Here is a 22,190-nt window from a genome sequence, read left to right on the forward strand (position 1 = left end):
ACACCCTACCTATCCCATACCCTTTCTGCTCCCCAAGAAGGGTAAGGCCTTCCTTAGGGAGTCTTCAAAGTCTGCCATATCCTTTGGGATAGTGCCTAGGCCAACCCTCTTGTGTCTAGGCTCAGGGGGTATCCCTCCATGTGGGATGGGCTCCCAGAGTCCATTCCTATGCTAGGGATATGTACTGATCTACTACAGGAGGCCCCATAGATTTCCGAGGTCTCCTCACTGACACCCACGTTCCTGGGGTCTGGATCAGTCCCAGGATGGTTTCCCAGCTATCAGTCTGGGGACCAAGAGCTCCCCATTGTTCAGATCAGCTGTTTCTGTGGGTTTCATCAGCCTGGTATGGACCCCTATGCTCATCCGTCCACCCTCTCTGCAACTGGAATCCAGTTCAGTTCAAGGTTTACCTGTGGGTATCTGCTTCTACTTCCACCAGCTGCTGGATGAAGGCTATAATGGCATATGAGACAGTCATCAATCTCATTATCAGGGGAGGGCATTTAAGGTAGCCTCTCCTTTGTTGCTTAGATTGTTAGTTGGTGTCATCTTTGTAGCTCTCCAGACATTTCCATAGTACCTGATCTCTTTAAACCTATAATGTCTCCCTCTATTATATATCTATTATCATGCTCTCTTCTGTTCTTCCCCAACTCAACCTCCCTCACCCCTCCTCTTCCTCCCTTCTCATTATCCTAATTCCCTCTCCCCTCCGCCCATGCTCCCAATTTGCTCAGGAGATCTTGTCCCTTTTCCCTTCTCCAGGAGACCATGTATGTCTCTCTTAGGGTCCTTTTTGTTTACTAGCTTCTCTGGCAGTGTGCATTGTAGGCTGGTAATCCTTTACTCTATGTCTAAAATCCATATATGAGTTTGTCTTTTTGTGCCTGGGTTACCAGAATGGTTTATTCTACGACCATCCATTTGCCTGCAAAGTTCAAGATTCCATTGTTTTTTTTGTTTTTTTCCACTGAGTAGTACTCCATTGTGTAAATGTACAACATTTTCTCTATCCATTCTTTAGTTGAGGAGCATCTAGGTTGTTTCCAAGTTCTGGCTACTTATTACAAATAATGCTGCTATGAACATAGTTGAACAGATGTCCTTGTAAAATGAATGTGTTTCTATTGGATATATGCCTAAGAATGGAATTGCTGGACCTTGTGGTAGACTGATTCCCATTTTCCTGAGGAATCTCCATACTGATTTCCAAAGTGCCTGTACTAGTTGGCACTCTCACCAACAGTGGAGTAGTGTTCCCCTTTCTCCACATCCTTTCCAGCATAAACTGCCATTGGTGTTTGTTATTTTAGCCATTCTGACAGGTATAAGATGGTATCTCAGAGTTGTTTTGATTTGCATTTCCTTGATGGATAGGGATGTTGAACACTTTCTTTTGTGTCTTTCAGGAATTTTAGATTCCTCTATTGAGAATTGTCTATTGAGTTCTGTATCCCACTTTTTAATTGGATTGTTTGGTGTTTTGGAGACTAGCTTCTTGAGTTCTTTGTAAGTTTTGGAGATCAGCCCTCTGTTAGATGTGGGGTTGGTGAATATCTTTTCCCAATCCGTGGGCTGTCGTTTTGTCTTGTTGACTGTGTCCTTTGCCTTACAGAAGCTTCTCAGTTTCAGGAAGTCCCATTTATCAATTGTTGATATCAGTGTCTGTGCTACTGGTTCAGGAAGCAGTCTCCTGTACCAATTCGTTCAAGGGTATTTCCTACTTTCTCTTTTAATAGGTTCAGTGTGGCTGGATTTATGTTGAGGTCTTTGATACATTTGGACTTAAGTATTGTGCATGGCAATAGACATGGATCTGTCCAAAGCCTTCTACAGGCTAGCATCCAGTTATGCCAGCACCATTTGTTGAAGATGCCTTCTTTATTCCATTGTATAGCTTTAGTTGCTTTTGTCAAAAATCAGGTGTTCATAGGTGTGTAGGTTAATGCCAGGATTTTCAACTAGATTCCATTGGTCTACCTGTCTATTTTTGTGCCAATTCCAAGCTGTTTTCAGGACTACAGCTCTATAATAGAGCTTGAAATCAGGGTTGGTGATGCCTCTGGAAGTTCTTTTATTGTAAAGGGTTGTTTTGGCTATCCTGGGTCTTTTGTTTTTCTATATGAAGTTGAGAATTGTTTTTTCAAGGTCTGTGAAGAATTGGGCTGGGATTTTGATGGGGATTGCATTGAATTTGTAGATTGCTTTTGGCAAGATTGTCATTTTTACTGTTTTGATCCTACCTATGCAAGAACATGGGAGATCCTTCCATTTTCTGGTATCTTCTTTAATTTCTTTCTTTAAAGACTCAAAATTCTTTTTTTATATAAAGGAATTTTTTTTTATTTGAGTTACAAACATGATTGAATTACATGACAATCCCAGTTCCCTTCTCCCTCCCCAAGACTCAAAATTCTTATGATACAGGTTTTTTACTTTTTTGGTTAGCATTACCCCAAGGTATTTTATGTTGTTTGTGGCAATTGTAAAGGGTGGTGTTTCTCTGATTTCTTTCTCAGCACATTTATCATCTATATATAGTAGGGCTACTGATTTTTTTTTTTTGAGTTAATCTTGTATCCTGCCACTTTGCTAAAGGTTTTTATCAACTGTAGTAGTTCCCTGGTAGAGTTTTTCAGTTCACTTATGTAGACTATCATATCATATGCAAACAGTGAAAGCTTGACTTCTTCCTTTCCAATTTGTATCTCCTTGATCTCCTTTTGTCGTCTTATTGCTCTAGCTAGAACTTCAAGGACAATATTGAAGAGCTAAGGAGAGAGTGGACAGCCTTGTCTTGTCCCTGATTTTAGAGGAATTGCATTGAGTTTCTCTCCATTTAGTTTGATGTTGGCTGTTGGCTTACTGGATATTGTTTTTATTATGTTCAGGTATGTTCCTGTTATTCCTGATCTCTCCAAGACCTTTATCATGAAGGGGTGTTGGATTTTGTCAAAGGTTTTTTTCAGCATCTAGTGAGATGATCATGTGGTTTTTCTTCTTCAGTTGGTTTATATGGTGGATTACATTGATGGATTTTTGAATGTTGAACCAAACTTGCATCCCAGGGATGAAGTCTACTTGATCATGGTGGATGACTTTTCTGATGTGTTTTCGGATTTGGTTTGCCAGTATTTTATTGAGTATTTTTGAATCTATGTTCATGAGGGATACTGGTCTGTAGTTCTCTTTCTTAGTTGTGTCTTTGTGTGGCTTGGGTACTAAGGTAATTGTAGCCTCATAAAAAGAGTTTGGCAATGAACCTTCTGCTTCTATTGTGTGGGACAATTTGAGGAGGATTGGTATTAGCTCTTGTTTGAATTTCTGGTAGAATTCTCCAGTGAAGTCATCTGGCCCTGGGCTTATTTTGGTTGGGAGACTTTTGATGACTGCTTCTATTTCCTTATAGGTTATAGGTCTGTTTAAGTTGCTTATCTGTTCTTGATTCAATTTTGATAAGTGATAACTGTCCAGAAAAATGTCCATTTCCTTTAAATTCTCCAATTTTGTGGAGTACAGGTTTTCAAAGTATGATCTGAAGATTCTCTGGATTTCCTCAGTGTCTGTTGTTATGTCCCCCTTTTCATTTCTGATTTTGTTAATTTGCATGTTCTCTCTGCCTTTTGTTTAGTTTGGATAAAGGTTTGTCTATCTTTGATTTTCTCGAAGGAGCAACTCTTTGTTACATTGATTCTTTGAATTGTTTTCTTTGTTTTGACTTTATTGATTTCTGCCTTCAGTTTGATTATTTCCTGGTGTCTACTCTACTCCTCTGGGGTGAATTTGCTTCCCTTTGTTCTAGAGCGTTGAGCTGTGATGTCAACTCTCTAGTGTGGCTATTCACTAGTTTCTTCATGTGAGCACTTAGAGCTATGAACTTTCCTCTTAGTACTGCTTTCAAGGTGTCCCATAAGTTTGGGTACATTGTGTCTTCATTTTCATGAATTCTAGGAAGTTTTTAATTTCTTTATTTCTTCCTTGACCCAGGAATGGTGCAATTTTATGTTGTTCAATTTCCATGAGTTGGTAGGTTTTCTGCAATTTGTGTTGTTTTTGAATTCTAACTTTAAAGCATGGTGGTCTGTTAAGAGGGGGGGGCGAGGCTATTCCAATTTTTTGTACCTATTCCAATTTTTTGCTATGTTGCCGAGTGTGTGGTCGATTTTAGAGAAGGTTCCATGTGATGCTGAAAAGGTATACTCTTTTCTGTTTGGATGGAATGTTCTATAGATGTCTTTTAATCCCAATTGGGTCATAATTTCTGTTAGTTCCTTTGTCTCTTTGTTAGGTTTCTGTCTGGTGGTCCTGTCCAATGGTGAGAGTGGGGTGAAGTCTCCCACTATAACTGTGTGAGGTCTTATTTGTGATTTGAGTTTTAATAATGTTTCTTTTAGGAATGTTGGTGCCTTTGTATTTGGGGCATAGATGTTTAGAATTGAGTCTTCTTCCTGATGGATGTTTCCTGTGATGAATATAAAATGACCTTCTTCATCTCTTTTGATTGATTTTAGTTTGAAGTCTAATTTGTTAGATACTCAACTCATTAGGACCCAACTCATTTCTTGGGTCCATTTGATTGAAATATCTTATCCCAACCCTTTACTCTGAGTCTGTCTTTGAAGTTGAGGTGTGTTTCTTGTATGCAGCAGAAGGATGGATTCTGTCTTTGTATCCACCCTGTTAGCCTGTATCTTTTTATAGGCAAGTTAAGACCATTAATATTGAGGGAAATTAAGGACTGAGTGCTTGTTCTTGTTTGTTTTCTATTTGTTGTTGGTAGTGGTATGTGGGTTTACCCTGCTTTTTCTTTGGGGTTTTCGTAAAGTAGGATTATGTATTACCTATGTTTTTATGAGTGCAGTTAATTTCCATAGGTTGGAGTTTTCCTTTCAGTACTTTCTGTAGGGCTGGATTAGTGGTTACATATTGTTTAAATCTGGTTTTGTTGTGGATTATCTTGTTTTCTCCATTTATAGTGATTGAAAGCTGGGTATAGTAGTCTGGGATGGCATCTGTGTTCTCTTAGAGTTGGTAGAATATCTATCCGGGTCCTTCTGGCTTTCAGAGTTTCCATGGAGAAGTCTGGTGTAATTCTGATAGGTTTGCCTTTTTCTTTTGCTGCTCTTAATATTCTTTCTTTATTCTGTATGTTTGGTGTTTTAATTATGTGATAAGGGGACTTTCTCTTGTGGTCCACTCTATTTGGTGTTCTGTAGGCTTCTTGTACTTTCATTGGCATGTGTTTCTTTAGGTTGGGAAAGTTTTCTTCTATGATTTTGTTGAATATGTTTTCTGCACCTTTGAGTTGGGTTTCTTCACCTTCTTCTATACCTATTATCCTTAGGTTTGGTCTTTTCACAGTGTCCCATATTTCCTGGATATTTTGTGTTAAGGGTTTGTTGGACTTAAGATTTTCTTTGCTTGATGAATTTATTTCCTCTAGTTTATCTTCAGCGTCTGAGATTCTGTCTTCCATCTCTTGTATTTTGTTGGTTATGCTTGCATCTGTGGTTCCTGATTGTTTACTTAACCTTTCACTTCCAGCATTCCCTCAGTTTGTGCGGCAGACCACTCAAGGAGAGAACCATACTGCAGGAGAATCAGTGTCTTGGTACTCTGGTTGGGACGGATTCGGTGTGACAGACATACACAAGAGAGGTTTGATGCTGCTGCAAAACTCTTTACTTCATCACCGTGGTTTATACAAGCAATACAGGAGCTTCATTTTTGGCTTGAATACAAAAAATGTGTATCGTAGATATTATTAGCTCTAAGTAAGTGTTAAACCGAAAGTACATGACAGTAAGCAGTCTTAGTCAGAATTATCTTGGCCCCAGACAGTGGTTAAGTTGTTGAGCTAGCTGTGATTTTGAACTTGCTGAACTTTAAGGTCCTTTAGGCCAATTTATAAATTTCATAAAGCAATCAATAAAATCCTTTTTTATCCCCTGTATGTCTCCATACTAAGTGTTCTGGTTTATAATGTAAATATCTATGCACTTGTCATAAAATATCTCTCTTATCAGCTAAAGACATGGCACACTAAGGTGGTTTTCCTCTTTTTAGTCTCTCCCACCAGCTTAATGATACATACAATCTCTTTCCACCCCCAATGACAACCCAGCAATTAAAGTCTTTATCATAAGCTCCTGTGTATGGCAAAGGGGCAGCTGTTGTCTTATAAAAATATGGACCTTTGTACCTTAGGGGCTGCCACCACTTCCCATCAATCTTGTAATAAGTTTTGCCTAATTCAACCTTTATAGGAATTCCAAGTTCCCCTAAGTTTTCAGCATTATGTCCTTGAGCTTCTCTTTTACTTTTTCTAGACATCTGATAAGACAACTCTGCTTGCTGAAATTGATTCATAATTGATCTGAAGTTTTTATTTTCTGTTTTAAATATTTCAAGTAGAGTTCTAACTAACAGGGGGCTTCTAGTAGAAATGTTCATATCCTGAGCCACCCTAACAAGGAACTGTTCTGCTCGGACCACAGGCACAAACTTCAGTCGTAGCAGTCTATACAGAAATTGTTGGTGAGGTGCTTTCAGTTGGAACCAAAATATCTAGAGGTATTCAATCTTTCTCCAAAGCAACCAACACCTGATCATCTGCTGATGCTGAGAAAGTCAGACCATCCATAAGAAAAAAGGAAAAAGCAGAAAACAACCCACCACAGATGGCGAGACACATAGACCATCTTATTCTTTGGGATCCTGCCAGTGACCTCCAGGAGACTTGGCTACAACAAGCACACGTCTAAGGCCTGGACATGTCTTTAGCAGTATCTGCTTCATGTCACACAGACTCCATTGGAGTGGGTGTGGCAAGTTTGTGTTTTCTTTATTGTCTCTATTTCAGTGTTCTCGTCTTGAACTGTTTCCTCAGCTGTTTAATTGTATTTCCTTGGCTTTTCTTGATTTCTTGCATCTTTTGCTTTGTCTTTTCTTCCATTTCTCTGAAGGATTTTCTCATTTCCTCTCTTACGGTGTCTATCATCTGCATGAAGTTGTTTTTAAGGTTGCTCTCTTCTGCTTCATCTGTGTTGGGATGTTCATGTCTTTCTGGTGTAGAGTCCCTAGACTCTGGTGGTGTCATATTGGTTTTCCTGTTGTTGGATGTGTTCTTATATTGTCTTCCCATCTCTTCTTCCAGTGGATGCAGGTGGTGTCTCTTCCTTTCCTGGTGTGTATGGGTCCAAGGTTCTCTTCAGGTGTGTGCAATTGGCTCCGATACTCTAGTGGGTCTCAAGGTGGGTGCAGGCAGTTTCTAGTACTTGCTCTCCAGGTGGGTGAGAGTGTGACTGGCACAGAGATGTCAGCAGCCTTTGGGTTGCTTGGTCCTCAGGGGCCGAGTAGATCTGCCTGCAGACCCAGGTCGGGAGTTCCCAGAGTGGACAATCGAAAGTTGGGCCCAAGGCAGGGGCCAAAGCAGCTCACCTCTGCCCTATCTGGGGGTGGGAGTAGCCTAGCAATCTCAGCAGAGTCAGGGTCGTTTGGTCCTCAGGGGCCGATTCAATCTGCCTGCAGACCCCAGGTCGGGAGTTCCCAGAGTCTATTTTGGTTTTTTTTCCGTCTATCTTCATTGTTTGTTTGATTGCTTACTTGGTTATTTTGTGGTCTTGTAACATAATAGGGATTGTCCTGTTGTGTACAAAGGACATTTCAAGGTTGCATGAGACCTCATCTTAAAAAAAAACAGATGAGAATGAGGAGGGGGGTGTAAAATAATGATAGCTATATCACCCCGAGACACTAAGCACCCAGTATTCAGTTCTTGAGACTGGCTGGGTACCTCAATAGTTGGAGTAGTCCCAGAATAGCTGAGAGTAGCTGTCTCACTATGGGGGCAATAACCCACAGTTACTCATTTCACACATTGGGATGCCTCAGTAGTCCCCCATCTGGCCCCAGAAGCCCAGGAAATTCCCATGGAGCCTATGCCCCCTGTTCTGTTATGAAGACTTGGAAATGCTAATAGTAGCTAGTAGAGAAGGAACCAGCAGCGTGAATCAACTCAGCCCAAGATGGAAAGACAAAAGACAAAAGGAGACTGCTGACAGTCAGGGGGGACATTCCCACATCTAGGACAGTTCTTTAGGTGAGGCTTTGTAAGCTGATTTGTGGCAAGTTGACGTTAAAATCAACCATATAGAAAAGAAAAAACTGCTAGCCTGCCAAACCCTGCCTACTTTTGGATTTTGTATTCTGGGCAAATCTAGTCTTGGTGTTCAGGACCTAGTGTGTGCTTTACATAGGAGCTCTTGCAGGAGACTTAGCCCACATTGTCCCTGTCATAACAGCTGAGCATTGCTACACACTGTCCTCCCAATATCTGAGCTTTGGATTGGGAACCCATTCTTACACTCAGTTCAGGCTGTTGGGCTTTGTAAGGGACATATTTCAGTGATCCGCAGGACGAGGGTAGGGGTACTAGTAAATGTATTTCCTCACAGCAGCAGTCTGCCACAACCAGACATTGTCTAACAGAAAATACCAACATTTCAAGGCAAACTGGCATGATCATCTGCACTTTGCCTCCCAACACCACAAAATAATAGCACAAAGTTACAGAATAAAATGGTAACCCATCTGTAGTCTTCAGTATAGAAGTCCAGAAACCATCCTTAGACACAAGGCTTAACAAGTACATTAGACCCAAAGTTTGCATTTTAAGAAAACCTCCAAGTAAATCTGAAGCAAGTGATAGAAACCACATTGAGGGTAGGGGTGAAGACATTAAAAGATGGTAAGGTATGTTTTTAAGGGATTGACAGAATTAATACTGTTTAAAAAAAAATGCTGTGTTACCCAATGCAATCTAGAGATTCAGTGCAATCACCATAAAAAATCCCTGTGATTTTTTTTACAAACTTAGAAAACAATTACAAACTTATATGAAGGCATAAAAGACTAAATTATACAATCCTTAGCAACATCATAAAACCAAGTCTCACATTATGGAACCATAGTAACAAGAACAAAGTGGTACAGACAAAATGAAAGACCACCAACAGAAGAGTAGAGCATTCAGATGATAAGTCTATGTACATTGTTGTCAAAAACACATTGGACAAAATACTGCCTCTTTAATAAACCATTCTGAGGAAACTGGATTTCCACACACAGAAGAACAAAGTTAAGATTCACATCATTTATCTTGCATAAAGATCAAAATGAATTAAAGATGACAATGTAAGACCTGAAACTGTAACCACTCAGGGGAAACAAGTTAAAAGATTTTCTGAAAAGGATTCCAGGACCACAGGAAAAATCCCAAGAATTGATAATGGAATTACATAAAATGTAAAATTCTGCACAGCAAAGGAACAATCACTGGGGAAGAGGAAACCTACTGAATGAGGGGGAAGAACAAAAATAGCTCATTAATTATTCTAGGCTTAATACCTAGAATAATAAACTTCAAAATTATTCAAGTGATATATTCAATAAATGGAATGATCTAAATAGACAGTTCTCAGGAAAAGACATGCAAGTGGCCAATAAGTACTTGGAATTCACTCAACATCCTGAGCTAATAGGGAAATGCAAATTACAACTGCTTTTGAGATTCCATCTCCTCCAATAAAGCTTATCATTAAGAAAGCATGCTGCAGAAGATGTGAGGAAAGAGAAGCCCTTATTCACTGATGACGGGAATGCAAACTTATGCAACTACTTTAAAGTATCATGGGGTGGGAGGCAGGCTGGAGAGGGATCAGTGGTTAAATGCACTTGTTGCCCTCAAAGAGAACCGGGGTTTGGTTTCCAGCAGACACATGATGGCTAATGACAATCTAACTCCAGTTACAGAAGATCTGACACCTGGCCTCTGACCACTGCACACTTTGCACAGACAGACATGCAGACAAAACACCCATGCACATAAAAAACACACTATTCCAGGTGTGGTGGCACACACCTTCAATGCCAGCATATGCAGAGGCTGGTGGATCTCTGAGTTCGATGCCAGCCTGGTTTACAGAGTAAGTTCCAGGACAGCCCTGTCTAAAAAAACCATTACTAGTAATAATGAACCTGTTTTAAATATCAGTGTATAGGTTCCTCAAAGAACTGGAACTACCATATGACTTAGCCATACCACTTGAGTATATACACCAACAACCAAGCAACATGCCACAGAGATACCTTCCCACCCATGCTCATTGCTTCACTGTTCACCATAGCCAGGAAACTGAACCAGCCTATGTCCTCATCTACAGATCAGTAGATAAATGTCGTGCAAAAACACTATGGAATCTCAAACAGCCATACAAGAAAGTGCAGTCATGGTATTTATAAGAAAATGCATCCAACTGGAAATCATTAAGTTTTTAAATAAGCCAGACTCACATAAATACTACATGTTTTATAATTCTGAATTTAATTTAGAATTAAGTGTGTGTTTATATTTTGAGGGGGTGTGTCATATGGGAGGAAGAGACCAACAGGGAGGTGGAAAATTAATGGAACTCTTGTAATAGGAAAGCAGAAAAAGGAGACTAATAGGTTGAGTGAGAACAAAGCAAATTATGCATGAAAATTGCCATGGTGAAACTCATGCCTGTGCTAACCTAAAAATTACTTTTAAAAAAGAAAACCATTCTGAAAAACACTACCATCAAAAGACAGAGCCTTGATTTCAAATGCTTACTTGGTACTAAAGACAGTGCCTGCCAACTGACTTTCCCAGAACAAACATTCGTTCTGTCTGCATTTGTGAACATAGTGTACTCTTAGGTCTTTGGCAGCCTTGTAGTCTCCAGTTTCCTGCCCTTATTACAATAAGAAGACATAGTTACAGGTCCTGAGAAGATAAAAAACTATGTATTGTGTTATGGAGTAAATATGCCAGTGAAGGTGGTCAATAAATGTAGATAACAGATCCGCCCAGTTATCTGCATCAGTGCTGCTAGAGTATCAAAGTCAGTCAAAGTCAGTCTGGGAGAGTGGCAGAGGTTGAATCAAGTGTCAAAGAGCACTACCCTATCATGCCCAAGGCCTAGGATTCAACCCTACTTGGTGGAATGGAATAAAGGCATCTAAATGTTGCCCTCTTTACATCTCACATCTCAGGTTATTGTGAGGAATCCTGCTTAAACCATTGCAGAAATCTATGACTGCGTATTTCCCTGAAGTAGCAATCTAGTAGCCCTATCAAAAATAAGGTTATACAAGATAAAAACACTGACCTGAGAAAAAGTGCCCACATTTTTCAGATTAGATCGTGTCTAACTAGAAGTTCATTGAGGTATATAGACTTATTTCTTAGAGGAAATACATTTATAATACAAAATATTGCTATTGAAAACAATATTTTATGAACTCTGAAATCTCTACAACTAATGAATATCACATATTTTAAAAACTAATAACTTGCCAGGTACAGTAGTACATACCTATAGTCCTAGGACTTGAGAGGTGGAGCCAGGAGGATAGGGAATTCAATCTGGGATACATGATTGTATCCACCAACAACCAACAAAAACTAACTTTGAGGGTTTGTTGTTGTTGTTGTTGTTGTTGTTGTTGTTGTTGTTGTTGTTGTTGTTTGGAAAAGGTCTCAAGTAGCTCAGACTGGCTTCAAACTTGCTATGTGGCTTAGGCTTGTCTTGAACTCCTGATCTTCATGCTTCCATTTCCCAAGTACCAAGATTTCAGGTGTGCGCCACCATGCCTGGCTTAAAGCGTCTAATATTAAGATTACAGTAATGTGGAAACTGAAGTCAATAAAACTGAAGATGTGAGGTAGTGAGAAGGAAGAGTTGGGGTTCAGATTGGTGTGGGGTGCTGTTTTAAGATTATTTCAGAGATGTTGTGGTGATGGGTCTGGATGATATCCATCCTGATAAACAGGGACAGTGGGGCATTTCAAAACTAGTATTTGGCATCTTACATGATTCTTACATGAATGAAAGTTGAACTCACACTAGAAAAAATCAAAAGGGGCATTATGTGGGAAAATCAAAGTATTTCTTTTGAGTATTTGTCATTTTCCACTTATTCTCCAGGCTAGCTTTGAACAGCTGGAGGTAAAGGGCCTGTTTTCCAGGTAGCTGGCATTAGAGGTCTATTTATTCTTTCTCCTGCGGTTCTGTAAGCACCCTGCTGTAACTGTACTCAGGAGCTGAGAGGAATTGTATTTGTGGACCTTCTATTTCATTGCTTAGTATCACAAACTAATACTAAATGCATTGACATTTTTCTTTTATGGGATTCTCACATCAAATCAAAATCTAGAGCTGAAGTTTTCACAGTCAGGTCTTCCATTCCCAGCTATACAATAGATTTTATACCATGTATGACACTGCGCTGGCTAGTTTTATGTCAACTTGATACAAGCTAGATTCACTAGAAAGGAAGGAAACTTGATTGAGAAAAAGCCTCTAAGATTCAGCTGTAAGGCCTTTTTCTTAATTAGCGATTTATGGAGGAGTGCCCAGCCCACTGTGGGTGGTGCCACCCCTGAGCTGGTGGTCTTGAGTTCTATAAGACAGCAGGCTAAAGCTGGGTGGTGGTGGTGGTGCACTCCTTTAATCCCAGCACTCAGGAGGCAGAGGTAGGTGGATCTCTGAGTTTGAAATCAACCAGGTCAACACATTGAGTTCCAGGACAGAGAAAGCCTATCTCAAAAAACCAACCAGACAAACAAATAAATGGAAGGAAGGGAAGGAGGGAGAAGGGAGGGAAGAAATGAAGGGAGGGGAGGGGAAGGGAGGGGAGGGGAGGGGAGAGAAAGCAGGTTGGGCAAGCCAGTAAGCAGCACCCCTCCATGGCCTTTGCATCATCTCCTGCCTTCAGGTCCTGCCATGTTTTCGTTCCTGTCCTGACTTCCTTCAGTGATGAACAGTGATATGCAACTGTAAGACAAATGGACCTTTTCCTTCCCAAGTTGCTTTTGATCATGGTGTTTCATCACAGCAATGATAACCCTAACTAAGACACACTCCTTATTGAAACAACTAGTCTATTGGATTAAGTGTTTAAATGTATCTGGTCCCAAAGTATAGGACATATAGAAGCCAAAGAGAAAACAGGAACACTTAGGGATGAATGAATCCTAACTTAGCTCGCACCTGAAAGCCTCTACCAACACTAGGAGACTTGATGCTTAAAAAAAAAAAAAAAAAAAAAAAAAAAAAAAGCCGGAGTTTTTTCAAAAGAAAATCCGAGTACAATAGCTACATTTCTTGGAAACAGTGAATAGAGTATAAATCTCAATAGGAATCATAAGAAATTCAAATATGAAAAACAGCCAGACACGGCGGCATATGCCTATACACAGCCTCGGTCCTAGAGAGGCTGAGGCAGAGTCTTCCCCTAGGTGGCTGGCCTATCCAGCCTCAGGTTCTTGACCAACTTAAGAGGTTTATTATTTATTTAAGATATGAAGGATTGAACCCAGGACCTTACACATGTTAGGCGAGCATTCTACAAAAACAATAATGATGTGAGTTACATAAACAAAATGTTTTACCTAAAGAATTGAAAAACACTGCTAAGCATTTAGGCAGTATCACTCACTTGAAAACTGGACAAAGCTACAAGAAAACTTTGTACCAATATCCTCAAATAACATAGATTCAAAAATCATCAAAATAATATCAAACCAAATTCTAACAAAGTATTAAAAGAAGTGCACATAACAACCAAGTAGGATTTATGCATGAGATGGAAGAATGCTTCAACATGCAAACCAGCTAATGCATAGCTATATCAAAAATTAGTAAAATGAATAAAGATTACATCATAATTCAATATATGTTTTATAAAAGCATTTGGCAAGCATCTTTTTATGATGAAAATGCTCAGCAAACAGAAACTCCCTCGACAGCAGGTCATGTGTGCTAGATAGCTCCACGGGTAACAGAATACGCAAAGACCCAGAAAACTTTACCCTCACCACTTTCATTCAGCACAGCACTAGAAGCCTTGCTCAAAACAATTAAGAAAATCAAACAGGAGCTACCCAAATCAGAAAGGAAGAAGTTAAAATGGTAGGGGAGGTGTCACTGCCTCAACCACTTCTATAGCTGCTGCAACAGGGGAAATGCCCACCACTTTCCCTTCCCCCTTCAGTTGAGAGGACAGTTCCCCCACCACAGCTGCCTGAGGAGGGAAAGCAGGAAGCCTTCACTTCAAAGTTGGAACTTGGTCCTTGAGGAGTTCATGCCAAGATCACTAACCTCATTAAACCCCTCAACCATAATTACCCAGCACCCAAAGGGACTTACAGCAGCATAGAATATTATAAAACTCAATCTGTTCTTATGCTGCTATCTTTATTCAACAAGGTAGTAATGATATCTAACAACTATGTGCAGTTAGAGACAAGGCAGTTTGGGAAATCATGCCACTTGTGGGCATAGCTGCTGGCCCCTTTTTGCAGTTAAGACTGCAAAAGGCTTTGTGGGACTGAAGTTATAATCCTTGGTCTTTTAAATGGGCCACAGTCTTGCCCATAAATTACCAGCAGGAGGGACTGCAGAGGTGGCTGGAGGGATTAAAAGCATTTGCTGCTCTTGCAGAGGAACCCAGTTTGGCTCCTAAAGTCCACATCAGGCAGAATATTTTTAGTAGTTATTCTATTGCTGCATTCCTATAGTAGAAATATTTGGTTTTCCTCTAGGTCCCTGACCTATCTGGTCTCAGGTTTTTGGCCAGTTTAAGAGGTTTATTTACCTATGGTGCTAAGGGTTGAACCCAGGAACTTACACATGTTAGGCAAGCATTCTACCATTAGACTACATTTCCTGCCAATATATATGTATGGTCCACTGTGGTTCCTAAAGTTTCATGTTCATGAAATATGCAAAATTCATTTAGTCTAACTCTAAAAGTTCTTAAGGCCATAATTGTTCAAAAGTCAAAGAATACAGTCTCAATTGAGACTTGGGCAATCACTTAACTATGGGATTCTATAAAATCAAATAGCAATTTACATATTCCCAACACACAATGACACAGAATACATATTTCCATGCCAAAAGGAGGGATGGGGCACGGGGGCATGGGTCTTCCACCTGCATGTATTTCTGTGCACCAGTTCATGACTATTACCCATGGAGGTCAAAAGAGGACAACTGAGCCACTGGAATTGGAGTTATATATAAACAGTTGTGAGCTGCCATGTGGTTGCTGGGAATTGAACCCCAGTCCTTTGGAAGAGCAGCACTACTTTTAAATGCTGAACTATCTCTACAGCCTCCAATTTAAAAAATAGCATGATACAGATAGAATGCCCAGAAATAAACCCATGTACAATCAACTGACTTTTGACTATGCAATTGAAGGAAATAGTTTTTTCATAGATAGTGCTGTGAAAACTGGTTATCTACATACAAAACATGTCCCTGTATCTCTGCCATACACAAAAACACAATGAGGCTATATCTCAAAATAATTACAATGATAACAACAGTACTACTAACAATGAAATCTTGCATATTTGTAGTATGGTGAAACCTGGAGGATTTTATACCAAGTTAAATAAGCCACATACCGAAGGACAAATGGTACATGATGCTATTCACATGATGAATAGAAACAGATCATAGAAGCAGAGTAGAGTAGAATGGTGGCTGCCAGAGATTGGAAAGAAAAGATAGTCATCAAAGGTTGGGGGAAGTATTCGTCACAGGTACACAGTTCCAATGGTATACTGTAAATAAATCTTATCTACTCTAAATAAAGGGTCCACTGTTAAAAATAAATATTTATTAAACCCTAAGGTCTTCTGAAAAGAGGTGTCCAAGCCTGAACGCCTCCTTCCAATCCCAACCATAAACAATAGGAAGCTATCCCTAACTAGGCTTACACTACCCTAATAGACAATAATGGGGCGAGGGGGTGTAGTATCCTCCAAGTTACTTCCTACTGAAATGGGACGATGGTAGCCTTGTGGGGTCCTGTGGGAAGAAAATGTTAGTATAGTGACAGTCTCTAATGGATTATATCCAGTCCAGGTTAGATGGGATTCGCTTGATTGAAGATCTAGGTTGAAATCCTCAACTTGATTGAAGTCAGTACCCAAAGCTCTGGTCAGAGTGTCAGTTGAAATGGAGTAAGGTGGATCCAGTGCAGTCTAGGAGGTATGGCCCAATTTCCTTCTGAAGCGTCCAGGGATTGCTGTCAGACTGGTCTTCATTGGCTGTGTGGGACTCAAACATAAGTGTTAGCAGAGAAATGTTTGCTTGTACATATATGCATGCTGGGAAAGGCAACCGTGGGAAATTAATGATTATGAGACAGTGTACACCTTGAAGGAAAGAGCCAAGAAAGACAAAGACATTCCTCAAATTCTGTTTTTTATTCTGTATTACATCAGTTGGCTTCTTGATATAGTACAGAAACTCTAAAGTTTAGTTAAACAACATGCTTGAATTTTAGAGGAAGAAAGCCAAATCCAACTCTAAATCCAGCATTGATTTACTTGAATAGGGACTAGAAAAATAAAGAGAAATAGAGTTATTTGAGAGACAGCTGTAAAGTTTACCATATGGCAGATTCCTTTTGTTTGATGGTTATAGCTACCTTCTCTTCTTAAGCATCTATCCATGTAGTGTTCTTGGACTTCTGGAGATGAGTTTTCCTGTGAAGATAGAAGCAAAACACTTCCCTTTCCTTTGGGAGGTTTCTATTTAGTTTATGAGATATACCTCAGTAAATACCTGTCACTTGTCCTTGTCGAGAGGTTTCTTTTTCACCTAGAATCTTGGTCAACTTTGATGGAATCCAAAGTTTTTCTTCTCCTGTGGAAACAAATGCAAAATCCCTACCCCAATGTAACACATGTTCAGGCTTCCATACTGAGGTTAGTATATCTTTGAAGTATACTGGTTGATTCCGTTCAGCAGTTTTTTCCATAGTCCAGTGTCTTTCTGCAGCTTTATGTCCTTTTTCATTAGCATTAAGAAAGTTTAGTGTCAACAAAGCATTATGCAACCTATGTTTGAGGGGGTTTGTCTTCCCAGCCTGTCTATGGAGTATCTCCTTAAGAGTTCTATTACATCTCTCAACCATTGCTTGTCCTGTAGGATTGTGTGGTATACCGGTGACATGTTTTATGTTATGATATTTGAAAAACTGTTCCATTTTTGTGGAGACATATGTGGATAGAGCATGAGACTCTTAAACTCAGGGTCCTGGGTTCATGCACCACGTTGGGCTCCAGATACTAAGGAACAAAAGGAGCTTACAATAAGGTTATCCTTTTATTAGAAAAACACCAGCCAAACCCAAGCCAGAGTGTGCCAGGGGCAGCAAGGCAGGCAGGCCAGAGAGAAAGGGCTCCCATGCGCCTTCCAGCCCCTTAAAGCCCTACCATGCATCATCCTGACCGCACCTTGACCACTCCCTGACAGGTGTGGTCAGGCACACCTGTAGCCAGCTTCTAGCAAGCATGGCTTACACTGTCCCCTACAATCCCTTAAAGAAATAGAAGGAAAAAACAAGCAAAAAATTACATGAGATGGAGGAAAAGATACACCAAAATATTCAAGAAGTAAACAAATCTCTTAAAGAATCTAAAGAAACCCAAGAAAAAACAACCAAACAAGTGAAGGAAGCACTTGAAACAGTTCAAGACATGAAACCTGAAATAGAAACAATAAAGAAAACACGGAATGAGTCAATGCTGGAAATAGAAAGGCTGGATAAATGATCAGGAACTAAAGATGTGAGTATAACCAATAGAATTCAAGAGATGGAAGAAAGAATCTCAGTTGTTGAAGACTTTCTAGAGGATATACAGTCATCAACCAAAGAAAATCTCAAGTCCAACAAATCCCTAACACAAAATATCCAGGAAATATGGGACACGGTGTAAAGGCCGAACCTAGGAATAATAGGTATAGAAGAAGGTGAAGAAATACAGCTCAAAGGTACAGAAAACATATTCAATAAAATCATAGAAGAAAACTTTCCCAACCTGCAGAAGAATATGTCTATGAAAGTACAAGAAGCTTACAGAACACCAAACACACTGGACCACAAAAAGAAGTCCCCCTGACACATAATAATCAAAACTCCAAACCTTCAGAATAAAGACAAAATATTAAGAGCAACAAAGGAAAAAGGCCAAGTAACATATAAAGGCAGACCTATCATAATCACACCCAACTTCTCAATGGAAACTTTAAAAGCCAGAAGGTCCTGGATAGATATCCTACAAACACTAAGGGAGCATGGATGCCAACCCAGACTACTGTACACAGCAAAGCTTTCAATCACTATAGATGGAGAAAACAAGATATTCCATGACAAAACCAGACTTAAACAATACATATATATCCACAAATCCAGCACTACAGAAAGTTCTGGAAGGAAAACTCCAACCCAATGAAGATAACTACACTCACAAAAACATAGGCAATAGATAATCCAATTTTACCAAACACGAAAAGAAACAGGAGGGTAAAATACACACACAATGACACCAACAACAATAAATCCAAAACAAACAAGAACCAACAATCAATGGACATTAATATCCCTCAATGTCAATGGTCTTAACCTGCCTATAAAAAGATACAGGCTAACAGAATGGATACGAAGACAGAATCCATCCTTCTGCTATATACAAGAAACACACCTCAACTTCAGAGACAGACGTTGCCTCAGAGTAAAGGGATGGGAAAAGATTTTCCAATCAAATGGGGAATGGAGGTTGGATGTGGTGGGGGGCAGGTGGGAGACTGAGGGGAGGGTTGGCGGGAGAGCAGGGGGGGAGGAGGGATTGACATGTGAAGCAAGCTTGTTCCTAATTTGAATTAATAAAAAAATTACAAAACAAAAAAATGTTAGACACTCACCATCGATGTCTAAGGATGGTTTTTGTCTTTTCTGACATGACTCTGACCAAGTGACATATACAATTGTGGTAGGTTTGGTCATGTCTGTATATTTCTTAACGATCCAAAAACAGACCCCTAAAATTTTATGTTAGAGCCTAGAGAACAGAGGAAAAAAAAACTCACCAGCAATATTCTGAGATGCCCAAGGTATTATACATATCTATAATTCTCCCAAGGCCTAACACAAATTGAAGAGTTTCCAAATATGGCTTGAACAGTGTCTTTATCACATCTACCTGCATGAGAAAATAAGACACAGAAAGTGAAAACTGAAACAAGTGTGGTTGAAGAGACAAAAGAACATGTGAATAGAATCCAGGGTAGAGTAGAACTACATTTGCCCATGAATCTTCAGCTCTATAAGTAGTCAACCAATCAGTCATGTAGCTATTATGCATCTTCACTATGCCAGGCATTACACTTGAAGTTGCAGATATGATGCAACCATCAGACCAATAATGAAGTTATTGTTCAATAATTAGAGTGTGTAAAGTACTAGTAAGGAAAAATACAAGATATTTGAGAATGATTGACAGGAGGAGCAAACTTGGTAGAGAGATGTAGGTCACGGAAGCCTTCCATGAGTACACACGTTAAGATGAACTCTCAAGGATGAGTAGAAATTACATGAATAATGACTGGCACCCAAAAATATGCCATGCATAGGAGGAACCTTGTGAGCATTCAGAACACTGGGATAGGATGGAGCCATGCTCTTAGATGAGTTGCTTTCTGACTGAGAGAGAATGAGTCAGGAGTAATAAAAAGAAAAGGCAGAAGCAATGGAGCTTCTGATGCGAGTCTTCCCGGACATGTTGAAAATTCTGGACTTGACTACACTGTTATTAGGAGACTGTTGAAAGACAGCAAGTAATGTCATATTTTCATTTTTAAAAGGTTATTCTGACCAGGTGAAGCAGTGCGTATTGGGAGAATCTTAGCACTTGGAATACAAAGGCCAGCAGATCTCTCTGAGTTCCAGGCCAGCCTGTTCTATATGAGGAGTTCCAGGCCAGCCAGAGCTACATAGTGAGGCCCCGTCTCAAAAAAGAAGCAAGGAAACATAAAAAGGAAGGTTACTATGGCTGCATTTTAGAGTCCACATCATACTACCTTGAATGTGCCAGGTCTCATTGTCGGATTGCATTTTAGAGGTTATTGTGAAGAAGAAAGAAAATGATGAGTCTGCATAGGAATTCATCACAGAGGCCAGAAATTAGAGCAGCCTGGACTACAGTGTTGGCAATGAGAAGCGATGGGATTGTTTAAGTATGACAAATTATCTCAACCCTTAAGAGTAAATGCAAGAGATCAAGGAAACATGAGTCATAGCAACTCCTAAATTCCCAGCATTAGCATTTGATTTAGTAAAAGAAGATTTGGAAAGTGGAAGAAACTAATGGGTTCAGCTTTGCCTTGTTGTAAGTTAGGTATGAAATAGCATTTGGCAACAATATACAGAATCTGGAAACAGAAAAGATGGCCAGGAATGAGATCAACCTGGAGGCAGGAACTGATGTAGAAGCCATAGAGGAGCACTGATTACTGACTTGCTCCCCATGGTATGCTCAGCCTGCTTTCTTACAGCTCTCAGGAGCATTAACCTAGGGGTGGCATCGTCCACAGTGAGCTGGGTCCTCCCACATCAGACATCACAGAGAAAATGCACCATAGGCTTGCCTGCAGGCAAATCTTATGAAGACATGTCTCAGTTGGTAGGTCCTCATCCAAATGACTCTAGTTGACATAAAACAAAGTTTTGTGATCTGGTTTGGCAATTTAGTGGCTAAGTGTACATGCCTCAGAATTTGAAGAATTAGGCATAACTACTCAGTACACAATTCAGTATACAACCTATAAGATGGAGACTACAGTATCTACTTCATATCTATATTGATCTTCAAGTCAACTTAAAATTGGAATGCCATCTATCAGTGATCTATTATTCTTCATATTATTGTAGCTATCACTTGGTATATGATATGAATATAATTATTTTACAATTATTTTAGTTAATGTATATATTAAATAACTATTCATAACCCATGCCAAACATTGTACTAAATACTGAGAATATAACAATTTTAAAAAGTCTGAGCTCATGGATCTTACATTCTGGCTACAGGGTGACAGACATTGGTCAATTAGAGGAAAATTGTAGGTGGTAATAATGTTTAGGATTAGGTCCATCAGTTCTGGCAACCTAGAGATTATCTATGGGGTGATTGCTATCTTATACTGAAGGGACCAGCTCCCCATTTCAGCAGCCATGACAGTAACACGTGCTTGCCATGACCTTGCCTTGGTCGCTAAGAGGTCAGATGCCTGCCTCGTGGCAAGGAACCAATCAGAAGTTAGCTAGTGGTGCTATGCTTTACGGCTCTGGGTGTGCTTTACGGACAAGTGCACAGCAATGACGTGCAGAGCATAGCAACCACCCTGGGAGGACCTATGGGCCATAACAACCAGTTGACCAATCAACACAGGACAAGCCCTCCAAGCCTGGAGCCACACCAATCCTGAGCCTGTGCATAACCTTAGACACTCCCCTTAAGCTGCCCTACAAGATCTCTATGCAGCCAGTTTGAGCTGTTTTTTCTAGCCATCTGCCATGGCCGGTGGATGAAAGACCTGAGCTAGCATGGGGTTAGCTCGTTAAACAACTTTAATAAAGCCTCATGCAGTTTGCATCAAGCTTTCGACTCCTCATGGTGATTGGGGTGGCCGAGGTCCTGGACTGAGATCCTGGAAGCCTGAGCTTTCCGGGGGTCTTACAATACATGACTCTGGGTGGAATAATCCATTAAAGGTGTTCAAACATTTGAGTGAGCCATGTATATATCTAGATCAGAACATGCTACAAGACTGAACAGTAAGTGTTGGAGTCCTCATATGGGCCATCACTAGCATGCCTGAGGCTCAGAAAGAAGGCTGAGAAGCTGGTGTGGCATGAAAAAAAAAAAGACAAACTGGTGGGGTGAGAGATCAGGGAAGAAACAGGGGTCTAGCCAGCCCAGAATGGTTTTATAGCCTATGGTAAGAGCCCTGGCTTTTATTCTGAATAATAGGTAAGTATTTGGGTGGTTTTAAGGAGAGAAGAGCATGATGGGTGACAGCAGGAATAATTCAGGTAAGTATCACTTGGACTAAGGCAATGGGAGTGTACAGAAATGTCAGATTCTGGATACCATACAGATTGAAGGTAAATCCAATAAGATTTGCTGGTGTCATGAGAATGTATCAAGAAAGATAAAAGTCAAAGATGACCAAAAGACTTTAGTCCTAAGCAAGACAGGCAAATTGAATTGCTGTTTACTAAGAAAACAGGAAAAG

This window comes from Cricetulus griseus, assembly GCF_003668045.3.
Source record: "Cricetulus griseus strain 17A/GY chromosome 1 unlocalized genomic scaffold, alternate assembly CriGri-PICRH-1.0 chr1_1, whole genome shotgun sequence".
Lineage (NCBI taxonomy): Eukaryota > Metazoa > Chordata > Mammalia > Rodentia > Cricetidae > Cricetulus > Cricetulus griseus.